The 11,872-nt window shown below is 57.2% G+C and overlaps 1 long non-coding RNA gene across 1 annotated transcript; it reads left to right on the plus strand.

Annotated features, from left to right (window-relative positions):
- Positions 1 to 3,844: 3,844 nt before the first annotated feature.
- On the plus strand, positions 3,845 to 6,892 carry LOC132337860 (uncharacterized). The gene is made up of 2 exons (XR_009489287.1): positions 3,845 to 4,032; positions 5,335 to 6,892. It is a non-coding gene; the product is annotated as an uncharacterized LOC132337860 (long non-coding RNA).
- The last annotated feature ends 4,980 nt before the right edge of the window (positions 6,893 to 11,872 follow it).

Here is an 11,872-nt window from a genome sequence, read left to right on the forward strand (position 1 = left end):
AGATTCTCCTGGCTGTGTCCATCACCGTGCCAGCAGGGAGTGGAGGCTGGGGTGGGGCTGTTGTTTTGGTTGCCGTGGGTTTGCCATAACTCACAAAGCCTGAGCCTCCCTGCCACGAACACATCGGCTCTGGGAAATCCCTGGCTCCTGGCGGCTTTCCTCTCCCCCTGTGCACCCAGGGAAAAGCCTCCAAGCACAGCAGTGATGGGGGGAGAGAGAGGGGGAGGCTGAGGGGAGCGTGCCTCTGGCAGAGGATGGAATTTGGGGGGGGATGAGCTTCAGCCTCATTTACATTTCTTTAAATATTCTGCCCTTATCTTCAGAGCAAGCTCCTTCTTCCAGCTGAGCTACCCTGTTACCAAAACAGGACCTTTTGGCTCAAAACCTGTCACTTACAGGCTGAGGTTCCTCCAGGCAAACACTGAAACGTTTCTGGCAACTCGGAAAGCGTTTTGCACTCCATCACTGTTATTTACACGCGAGGAGCCAGGTGGGAAGCTCCCCCTCTTGTTTTGAGCCTTGCAAACGTCCCTCAGCTGGGACTGATTTGTAGAGAAGCACTGGGTGAAGCTGCTCTAAGGCAGCCAAGGAAGTTCCTCCCCAAACACACAAAGATTGCTTCGAGGGCAATCATTAAATTAATCCTTTGTAATGGCAAGATGGAAATGAAGACCTACAAGAGGCAGGAGAAGGAAGGACAGCAGCAGAGGAATTGGAGACCATGAGTTTGGATAAAAGCTTGAGTTGAAGCCTTGGTACAACAACACCAAATCCTTGTGTGGGAGCCCAGGAAGGAGGTTCTCAATGGCTGAGAAGCAGCATTGGAGCTGCTGCTGGGGGACAAAGCCACTTTTCCTCCCCTGAACGGGGCTGCTGTCTTTTTGCTGTGTGATGCCTTCCATAAGCTCTTCTGGGGATGGGGGAATAAATCACAATAAAGCCATGGCATGGCATATAAATCATAATAAAGAATAATGATACGTAATAAGGATGAATAATATTAGGGGGAGAATTGTGTGGGAGAGCCTGCACACACACACACACACTCACACACTCACACACTCAGGGCTGTGCAAACACAGCAGCAGAGGGGCTGCTCCTGCCAGCTCACTGCACCACCTTCCTGCCCTGCTGCACCTGGCAGGGCAGGGAGCAGCCTTGGGCAGGAACTCCAGTGCTCACAGGGTGCCAGGAGCAATCCCAGAGGAGTTTAAACCCCCCAGCCCCTGGGCCTGCCTGCACACAAACTTCCCCTCTGCCAAACTGCAAATTCAGCCCCACCTGTCCCAGGTGATGGGAACAGGGACTCTGCTCCCTGTCAGCCACCCCTCCAAGGAGGCAGGGATGGCAGGGGAAGTGCTAATTCCCAGTTCTGCTGATTGCAGCCCTGGATTAGCACCCCAGGTTCCCCCTGTGCAGATGTGTTTGTCAATGTGCAGCGAGGGAGGGAAATAAATCCTGAGATCTTCAGGGCTGGATGCAAAGAGAGCTGAAGTCAGTCCCAGTGCTTGGAGAGCACAGGAGTCCAAGTTCCTCCTCCTCCTCCTCCTCCTCTGGCCTGCTCAGCTCCTCACACAAATTGCTTCATCCCCTGCCTGCAGATCAGCCTAAATTTGGGGGGTTTGTGTGTCTGGGGGGACAGCTTCTCCTCAAGAGCCTGCCTGGAAAAGCCCAGGGATCAGAGATCCAGGGTCTCTGATTAGCCACACAACGGGGGTGGCTTGGTGTCCCTCCCAGGATCCAGTTACACTTCACAGTGTAACGAACTAAATCTGGGCTCCTGGTCAAGACCCATCCCAAATTATCTGCTGGCTGAGCAGGGCAGTTCCATTTTGGGCAGGAGGAAACAGCTTCCAGGCACTGAACATCAGCACCAGGGGAGGATTGCCTCCCCAGTTAAATGTGTATTTAAAATGCTGATAGCCCACACCGAGACCCCAGAAAAAAATGTATTTATCATTGTTATTAACAGTAATAGAAATAAAACCAGTTCTAATAGCATGCAGGGTTTGATGCATTTCCCAAATAAAAGGATTTATTAGTTTAAAGCCTGGGTATTTATTTGTTTCTCTCTCCCCAGTCCTGCCCCCCTCCCAACCCTGCTGAATTTTTAATGCCCCTTGTTTCTAATGTCAGCCGTTTTTCTTGTAAAGGTTTTTTGACATAACTTTACATTGCAGCATCCTTTTGTTGTTGCCATTCCCCATCCTTGTTAGAGACTCCACTTCCCTAATGAAGCTCAGCTCCTGCCAGGATAATAAAAGGAAATAGATCCAGGGCTGAGGAGAGCCAGGGAGAGGGGAGTGCCTGTGAGAGCTCAGAGATGAGGGGGACACAACACAAATGCAAGAAAAGTGTTCTCTGGGGACACCCAGGGCTGTCCCTGGGACCTGTGTGTGTGAAATGCAGAGGCAGAAATGCACAAAGTTGGTGTGGATGTGTGTGCAGGCTGAACATGCCCTGGTGTCATTTAAACACACACGGAGGGGTGGAAGGAGACCTTGGGAAAATGTGCCCTGCAGGTGCCAGAACTTGGGGACATTCTGCCACATTGAAAAAAAAATAGGATTCAAAATATCCCCCTTGTGCTTTTGGGAGGGGCAACTCAGGATCTTATTGTAAGCTATGAACAAAAATTACCAAACTCTCTTTCTCTTCTGTCCATCCAGGAGGAGAAACTGCTCCACTTTCTGTGACTCCCCTCCCGTGACAGCCAGGTCTGGTGCTTCAGCAGGAGCAGCTGCAGCAGGCAGGACCCTTCCAGGCTGGTTTGGGCCCCGTGCAGCAGCACAAGCCCTGCTGGCCCTGCCTGGGGCTGCAGCAATGCTGGGAGTGCCTCTGCTCCTGTCCTTCCCCCAAGCAGGCAGGAAAGCAGCGCCAGCCCCGGCTCCTCTGCAGGAAATGTCTCCAAAACCATCAGCAGAAAGCCTGAGAAGGGCCCAGCACTGCACAGATCCCTCTCCTGAGCCCCAGCACAGCTCCTGGATCCCTCAGGGACTCAGACATTGACCAGCTCCATGTGCACCCAAATTTCCTCAGGGACAGTTCAGTGCCTGCCCCGAGCCCAGAGAGCTCTGGGGCTCCGGCTGCAGCAGCAGGGCCTGGGCATCTCTTCTGACTTGTTTCCAGTGGGATCTCGGGCTTTTAAACCCATCAGACACATTAACATGAGGAGAACCTCCACATACTTGTGGCTTTCAGCCTCTGAAATATTTAGGGCCGTGCAGGGCCCCGCTCAGCTGTCGGCAGCAGTGCCACAGGCTCGAGAGAAAACTCTCATTTCTGCCCAGCAGACCAATTCTAAAATTCAAACCCCAGAGTCATCATGTCTAGGCTTGGCTTACACGCTAATTCTACCCTGAAAAGCTTAATTGAAATTTCAGGTGGAAATTAATCTGGCCACCTCTTGTTCCCTAATGGATTTTGATCTACTTCTCCACACTGTGACAATTCCTGGCATGGTAAGTGATGTCTGTTTTGAAGAAGGCTGTAATTATGAAGTCTGCAGGGAACTCTAGGTCAGGCCAGAGATGCAATGACATAGCTCTTACTAGACCAGAAAAACAGGAATGACGAGGACTCCTGACACTGCAGGAACAGTGACAGATCAGGAAGGAAAATCCTTGCAGCAGATCTGTCTCTATTTCGTTCTTTTTGAGCTGAATTTTCAGAGCTATGGAAAAACATGTCAGTAATTTTTACAACCAGAACATCATTTCCTGTTCCCCTTCCAAAATTCTGCGGCCTGTCCCTGAGGACAGGACACGCAGTCATCTCCTGGTGACAGGAATCAGCCCCAGCTGCCCACCCTGCCTCAAGGTGTGTGTGATCCTCAAAAGCCTTTTTTGCCCTCAAAGAGCTACAGAGACCTTTTCCAAACCAACCCCAGGGTTAGGTTAGTCCTGCTCCCTTCTGCTTTCGGGGATTGAAATCCTCCACCCTTATCTCACCCTTATCTCACTGTCTCCTTTTATTCACCTGTTTTGGCATCCTGTCCCTGGCCAGCAGGTCCTGACTCGAGGATGTGCCCAGGTAAAATTGCCTCCACCTGTCCTGGAAAGCTTTCCTGCTCCCGCAGGGTGGGTTCGGTTCCCGGGGGCTCTGCCCGGTTCTCCAGCCCGGGATGGGCTCAGGGCGGGTTCGGTTCCTGCGGGCTCTGCCCGGTTCTCCAGCCCGGGGTGGGCTCAGGGTGGGTTCGGTTCCGGGGGGCTCTGCCCGGTTCTCCAGCCCGGGATGGGCTCAGGGTGGGTTCGGTTCCGGGGGCTCTGCCCGGTTCTCCAGCCCGGAACACTTTCCCCGAGGCTGGGTTCGGTTCCCGGGGGCTCTGCCCGGTTCTCCAGCCCGGAACACTTTCCCCGAGGCTGGGTTCGGTTCCCGGGGGCTCTGCCCGGTTCTCCAGCCCGGAGCACTTTCCCCGAGGCTGGGTTCGGTTCCCGCGGGCTCTGCCCGGTGTCCGTGTCCCCTGCCCGGCTCGGTCCCGGCCGGTTCTCGCAGGGCTGTGTTCCAGCAGCCCCCCCGGGCCCGGGGGAGCGGAGCGGGGCGGGCGGGCCGCGCCCGCAGCGCCCGGGGGAGGCAGCGCCGGGGCCGCCGCGTTAATTGAGCCGTGGCGGCGGCTCCGCTCCCTCCGACCGCGGCGGCGGCGGCAGCGCCCCGGGGGGACCGAGCGGCGCCAGCCCGGGCCGGCCCCCGGCCGAGCCCCCGGGGCCGAGGCAGCCCGCCCGCCCCGCATCCCGCCGGGATGGCTCCGGGGTGGATCCGGGATGGATCCGGGCTGGCCCCGGGATGGCCCCGGGATGGCCTCGGGATGAATCCGGGATGGCCTCGGGATGGCCTTGGGATGGATCCGGGATGGCCTCGGAATAGCCCCGGGATGGCCTCGGGATGCTGCCCTGCCTCCGGGATAGCCCCGGGATAGCGCCGGGATGGCCTCGGGATGAATCCGGGATGCTGCCCTGCCTCCAGGATAGCCTCGGGGTGGCTCCGGGATGGCCCCGGGATGCTGCCTTGCCTCCGGGATAGCCCCGGGATTGCCCCGGGATACTGCCCTGCCTCCGGGATAGCCCCGGGATAGCGCCGGGATGGATCCGGGATGGCCCCGGGATGGCCTCGGGATGGATCCGGGATGGCCTCGGGATGGCCTCGGGATGCTGCCCTGCCTCCGGGATAGCCCCGGGATAGTGCCGGGATGGATCCGGGATGGCCTCGGGATGGCCCCGGGATGCTGCCCTGCCTCCGGGATGCCGCCCCGGCGGGAGGAACCGGGGGGAGCCCCCCGAGCTGCTGATGCCGGGAAGCAGGAAAATTCTCCCCTAATTCCCGTCCCCACTGTGAAAGTAATTCTGCACGGTGGAGCGTTCCCAGAGATGGCGCTAGGATTAGGGGAAAACCTCTTCCCTCGCTGCTGTGATTCCGGAGAGGAGATAATGGGATTACCCGCCAAGTCCCTCTGATGCAGAGCCTACACGGGAGGAACGATTCCGCATTGTTTTGTCTCCCCGTGGATTCCCACACCCTGCCAGAGACACACCTGGAGATGTTCTGCCTCTGTTCAGGGATTTTTCAGTTATTTTCCCCCCTGATTTCCGTGTGTAGTCACCACAGAGATTAAAAGAGGGCCTTTACCCAAGGGACTGCAGGAAGGGCATCCTGAAAGTGTTTAGAAATGGGGGGAACAGTTCCCCTGCCGGGAATCCTGGAGCCAAATATCAAATGTAAGGAATGGGGTGAAGGGATTGGGAGGGTGTGGAACTGTCCCCAGGTGGGGATCCCCCCCAGGCAGCGTGCAGACCCTGTTTGACAAATCCTGCCCATGGCACAACTCCAACCTATTCTGCAGAAAGCATGGCCCTGGCAGGTGCTGATGGCAGCAAAACAAATGTGGAATAGGTTGTGATAAAGGGAGTTCTCCTGGGAAGTGGAAAAAGCAGCGATAAATATCTTGGAAGGGTTGGATCACAGGAAGAGTGAAGATGTGTTTGTTGGAGCACTTGGGGACCCTCCTCCAATGCATCACATGTTTCATCTGGGGGCCTGATGGAAGCCTAAGATTTCAGTTTAGTTTGTTTTCTTTTTTTCTTCTCAGCATTCTCCTCTCCAAAGATAGACATTTGCCTGTCCCAAGGAGTCACAATAAATTCGGTTTTATTTTGGGACCTCTGTTCTGAACGTGGTGAAGGAAGATGCGATTTCTTCCCCTCTCAGCTGATCTGGGTTAGAACCAGGTGGCTCCATCTCCTCCTTATCTCTGGCTCCTTCTGCTGCCAGGTACCTTCCTGCCCAACCTTTTCCTCAGTGTCTGCTTCCCAAGCATTCACAGCCACAGCCAGGCCTCAGACTTCTCCATCTTCCCCTGGAGCAGCAGCCACGCTGTGTAGGGCCTGACTCCCTGCCAGGGCTCCCCTCCTGCTCTCCCCAGGATGCTCTGAACCCCAGCCCCCTTTTGCTGAGCTCCACACATGCCATTTGCTCCCAGCAGCTCGGTGACAGGAGCTGTCACCGCCTGGCTCTGGCTGCTGCCAAGGAACGGGGTTTTCACCCAAAACCTCCCTGGCAAACGGCACGGGAGCCACGGCCCAGCCCAGCTGGGGACACTGGCAGGGAGGAGAGCAGGAGGGAGCTGTGTAATTAAAGATGGAAAAGCCATCCCTGCTGCCTTTGCCGTGCAGCATGAAATAAGAGCGAGGCTGAGGGGCTGGCTGCCGGCGATCCGGCTGTGGCAGCGTGAAAAATGAGGAGGAGCGCGATAAGAAACTAATAATTTATGTTCCAAGCACAGCCTCGCACCAGCGTGGAGGGAAATTCATGCCAATAACTCCTACTAACTCAGAAAGGCACGCAATCTTTTATTGCACAAATTATTAACGACCAGGAAATAAATGACTCTGTAATCAGATTGGGGCTGCGCGCTCCTCGCCTCTCCTTTCATTTGTGTAAATCCTGCAGCCAGTCCCCCCTGGAGCTGAGGCAGGGGGAACCTGCACCAGTGCCCTGCCTGGCAGCAGAGCACACTGAACGAGGGTGAAACAGGAACTCCTGGTGTCTCTCTGCCTGTCTGAGAGGGGTTTGCTCCACAGGCACTTCTGGCCCCTCCACAGCAGCTCTGTAGGTGCACGGGGCTCCTGCCCTGGGTCCCCAGTGCAGAGGGACAGGAACAGTCAGAGGAGAGCACAAGTGGCAGCTCCCAGCATCACCTCTGGCCCTGTCCTTCTCCAGCTCCTTCTTTCACATCCTTCCTGCCCTGGGTCCCCACTGCAGAGGGACAGTCAGAGGAGAGCACAAATGGCAGCTCCCAGCATCACCTCTGGCCCTGTCCTTCTCCAGCTCCTTCCTTCACGTCCTTCCTGCCCTGGCTCTCCAGTAGAGGAATAGTCAGAGGAGAGCACAAATGGCAGCTCCCAGTGTCCCCTCTGGCCCTGTCCTTCTCCAGCTCCTTCCTTCATGTCCTTCCTGCCCTGGGTCCCCACTGCAGAGGGACAGTCAGAGGAGAGCACAAATGGCAGCTCCCAGTGTCCCCTCTGGCCCTGTCCTTCTCCAGCTCCTTTCTTCACGTCCTTCCTGCCCTGGGTCCCCACTGCAGAGGGACAGTAAGAGGAGAGCACAAGTGGCAGCTCCCAGTGTCCCCTCTGGGCCCTGTCCTTCTCCAGCTCCTTTCTTCATGTCCTTCCTCTGTCCTTGGGCTGCTGCTGGTGCATTCCCTGCGCTCCTGCTCTGTTTTTTCAGCATTTGTGCTCAATACTCAGAAGTGCTGAGCAGTCACCAGCTGCCCTGGAGCTGGGCATCCTCAGGCCAAGGGAGTTTGGCCCTTGCACCTGCACGGGGAAAGGAGCTCCAGGAGCTGCTGTACTGACCTGGAGCACAGCACGGAACAGTTCCCTGCCACTGCACACCCTGGGGCCTCTGCTGAGGGACTGTCCTCATCAGGGGGTGAAGAAAAGAAGCACTGAGGAAAATGAGACATCCTGAAGGGAAAAGCCCTGTCCGTGGCAGCCCAGAGAAAGAAAAGCCCAGAAAAGGCTGGGATGTGGGCACGGGGCTGGAGGGAGCCCCCTGGCCCTGACTGCCCCAGGTGTGCTGTGCTCCAGGTGAGCTCTGCCAGCCCAGGTGTGCTGTGCTCCAGGTGTGCTGTGCTCCAGGTGAGCTCTGCTCCAGGTGAGCTCTGCCAGCCCAGGTGTGCTGTGCTCCAGGTGTGCTGTGCTCCAGGTGAGCTGTGCCCCAGGTGTGCTGTGCTCCAGGTGAGCTCTGCCAGCCCAGGTGTGCTGTGCCCCAGGTGAGCTGTGCTCCAGGTGAGCTCTGCCAGCCCAGGCTCCTGCTCAGCTCCTCTCAGCTGGGTCAGGTGTGCAGGGTGATGCTTCCTCACTGAAGCTCACCTGGAGGCAGGAGCTCTCTGGCTGGACCAGCAGGTGCTCCTGCACTCCCTGTGTTCTCAGCTGGTGGAGGAGACTTTTGGGAGGCTGAGACTTCTCCTGTCCCCTGCCCTGTTTTGATTATGTGACCCGTGTGACAGGGCAGAAAAGTGTTCCCATTGTTAATTCAGCCCATTTGTTATCAGTGGCACCATCTCCCTGATGGCTTCATCTGCAGGGAGGAGGCAGAGCTGCTCCCCCTGCCCTGCTTTTATGGTCGGGGGTGCTGGGGAGGCTGCAGAAATGAATAATGTGCAGATTGTTCCCGGGCCTGGGAGTGCTTTATTAAGGCAGGTTTTCTTAGACTGAATGCCCAATCACCACAGAACCATGAAACTCCAATTGCCTCACAGCTCTCTCATGAACATAGTTTTAATCTCATTGACCTGTCGTTATACTACAACACATAAATCCACATTTGGAGATCTTATGTCCAACCATAAATTGGGCTGGCAGACTTCCGACCACCAGAATAAAACTGTCTCCTCTGAGGGGGGGTTTATTCATCACTGCTGGGGGGGCAGCCAGCTTTCCTTAATAAACCATTCCTTAAAAAAATGGAGGGAAATAAGAAACCCGTCATGAAATTCACAGAGAAAAATAATAATAATAATAAGGTGACGTTTAAATAACGTGAACATTAGCCATAAAGGCAGAAGGTGGAAAGGTGGGAGTGGAGGGATGGTAACTGCTGCTAACACCACAGAGAAAGGAGCAGAAGGGGCAGAGGCTGTGCAGGGCCAGGCAGGCAGGCAGCTTTGCCATCCCTGTGCTTTTGGGGCAGGCACGGGTGTGGCAGGGTCAGGGAATTCCTCCCTCCTTCCTGGTGTCCTTTTGTTCTTTTGCTGCAGTGAGCCACCCAGAGGAGATGGGATTTCTCCCTCCCTCTGGCTCTGCTGTGTTTTATCTGCATTCAGATGGGGGTTTGGAGTTCCAGTGGGGGTCTGGATGTGCAGGGAGGCTTTGCTGGGCTGCTGTCAGGTGAGGGTTTCCCTGGGTGCTGGGAGTTTACAGGAGTTCAGCAGGGCCCCTGTGATGCTGGCACTGCCCAGGGACAGTTCCTGCTGTCCCCAGTGGAGATGGGACACCTGAGGTGTGAGCACAGGTGGGAGAACTTCTCCTCTGCAGGGATGGACACCTCGCCCTGCTCTGCCTTCACCTGGGGCTCATTGCTGCTGGAAGACAGAGAACAGCTCAAAAGGTCTCCTCCAAGCGTGGAGACCTTTTCCCAACCTTTCCAGAAGAGTCTCTGGTGGGAGAGGCTCATCCCAGGAGCACCCCAGCCTGCTCAGGGCCCCCGAGAGCAGCCCCAGGACCTGCAGAGTTACTGCACAATTGCTCAGGCAGCTGTGCCTGCCGTGCCCTGCAGGCTGGGCAGGCAGGGAGAGCCCCCTGCTCTGCCCTGGGCTGCTCTCCTGCCCCCAGGGCCAGCCCAGCCTGGCTTTGGGCAAGGAGCAGCTCTGGGGCTGAGCTGGCTGGGCTGGGCTGGGCTCCCACCTCGTCCCTGGCACAGCAGCCACGGGGGGATGGGGGTCTCTGGAGCCCTTCCCCAGGCTCTGCTGTGCTCAGTCACTCCTGGAAGCTCTGCTTGGGCTGGGCTGATGGAGCCCCACGCTGCAGAGCCAGTTACAGAGCAGAATTTACTGGGCTTGATCCCAGCTGGGGCTGGGGGAGAGAGGAAACCCATGGCAACTGGAGAGGGCAGCATGAGCATCAGCAGCCCCCGTGAACACAGCTGGCTCTGCCAGCCCTGCTAACCCATGCAAGCCCTGAAACAGGGGCAGGGAGTGCCCTGCTGGCAGCTGGGCTCAGAGCAGAGCCAGCAGGTTAGAGCTGGGGCTGATTTAGGGCAGCCCTTGCCAGCCAGGCAGAGGGAACCCTGCACTCAGCTACTCGCCTTTGCTGGTTTCTCATCTCCAGGGCTCTAATTTACAATTACCCAGCACACTGCACCTCTCCCTGTGCTCCCTTCTCCCAGCCCAGCGAGGTGGGAAAAGAGGAATTGCTGATGCTGACAGGACAGGGGGGCTCAGGAAAGGTCTGTCCCCTCCGAGCTTTGCCTCGGGGCTCTGCAGCTCTGAACTGTGGCACTCTGGGGGCTTTCTGCTGTGATTCACCCCAAAATGAGGGGCCAGAATTGGGCTGCTGGGAGCAGCTGGGGTCTGAGAGCCCAGGATGAGGCACTGTGTTCATTCAGCTTCCTCCTTCCCCCCTTCCTGGCACTCAGGCGTTTTCCCTTTCCCAGCTCTCTTTCTCCCCCTGTGCTCCTGTGGGGCTCCTGTGTGCAGGATTTCAAGCCCATGGTGCAGCACTATCCCTCTAATATCTTCTGGCTGCCTTTAATCGTGGCATTTTCCGTGTAATTGGGAAGGCAGGCACACTTTGCATGTTAACACAGCCCAGCCTGCCCCTCCTGGGCGCTGCAGCCGTGGCTGGGCTGGGTTCCTGTGCCTCACTGGGATGTGTTCCTGTGCCTCAGTGGGGCTGGGCTGGGTTCCACCATGGCTGGGATGTGTTCCATCATGGCTGGCATGTGCTCCTGTGCCTCACTGGGCTGGGATGTGTTCCTGTCCCTCAGTGGGGCTGGGCTGGATTTCTGTGCCTCACTGGGCTGGGTTCCTGTCCCTTACTGGGGCTGGGCTGGGTTCCACCATGGCTGGGCTGGGTTCCTGTGCCTCACTGGGGCTGGGCTGGGTTCCTGTGCCTCAGTGGGGCTGGGATGGGTTCCTGTCCCTCACTGGGGCTGTGTTCCTGTGCCTCACTGGGGCTGGGCTGGGTTCCTGTGCCTCAGTGGGGCTGGGATGGGTTCCACCATGGCTGGGATGTGTTCCTGTGCCTCACTGGGATGTGTTCCTGTGCCTCACTGGGGTGGGATGAGTTCCTGTGCCTCACTGGGGCTGGGTTTCTGTCCCTCACTGGGCTGGGATGTGTTCCTGTGCCTCACTGGGCTGTGTTCCTGTGCCTCACTGGGGCTGGGTTTCTGTCCCTCACTGGGGCTGGGATGTGTTCCTGTGCCTCACTGGGATGTGTTCCTGTGCCTCACTGGGCTGGGCTGTATTCCTGTGCCTCACTGGGGCTGGGTTCCTGTGCCTCACTGGGGCTGTGTTCCTGTGCCTCACTGGGGCTGGGTTCCTGTGCCTCACTGGGCTGGGATGTGCTCCTGTGCCTCAGTGGGGCTGGGTTCCTGTGCCTCAGTGGGGCTGGGCTGGTTTCCACCACGGCTGGGATGTGTTCCTGTGCCTCACTGGGCTGTGTTCCTGTTCCTCACTGGGGCTGGGCTGGTTTCCACCACGGCTGGGAACCTGCTGGGGCCCTTCAGCAGCTCTGTCAATGAAATCCAATTCAAATCGACAGCCACAACAAATTCCCCCTTCCAAAAACCACATTGTTATGGATTGCCCCCATTTAAGGAGCTGCTCTGCAGGCAGTGCCACTGTGCCTCTGGCTGCTGTGTCCGTGCTCTGCCTCAG

The sequence above is a fragment of the Haemorhous mexicanus genome, chromosome 23 (assembly GCF_027477595.1).
Source record: "Haemorhous mexicanus isolate bHaeMex1 chromosome 23, bHaeMex1.pri, whole genome shotgun sequence".
NCBI lineage: Eukaryota > Metazoa > Chordata > Aves > Passeriformes > Fringillidae > Haemorhous > Haemorhous mexicanus.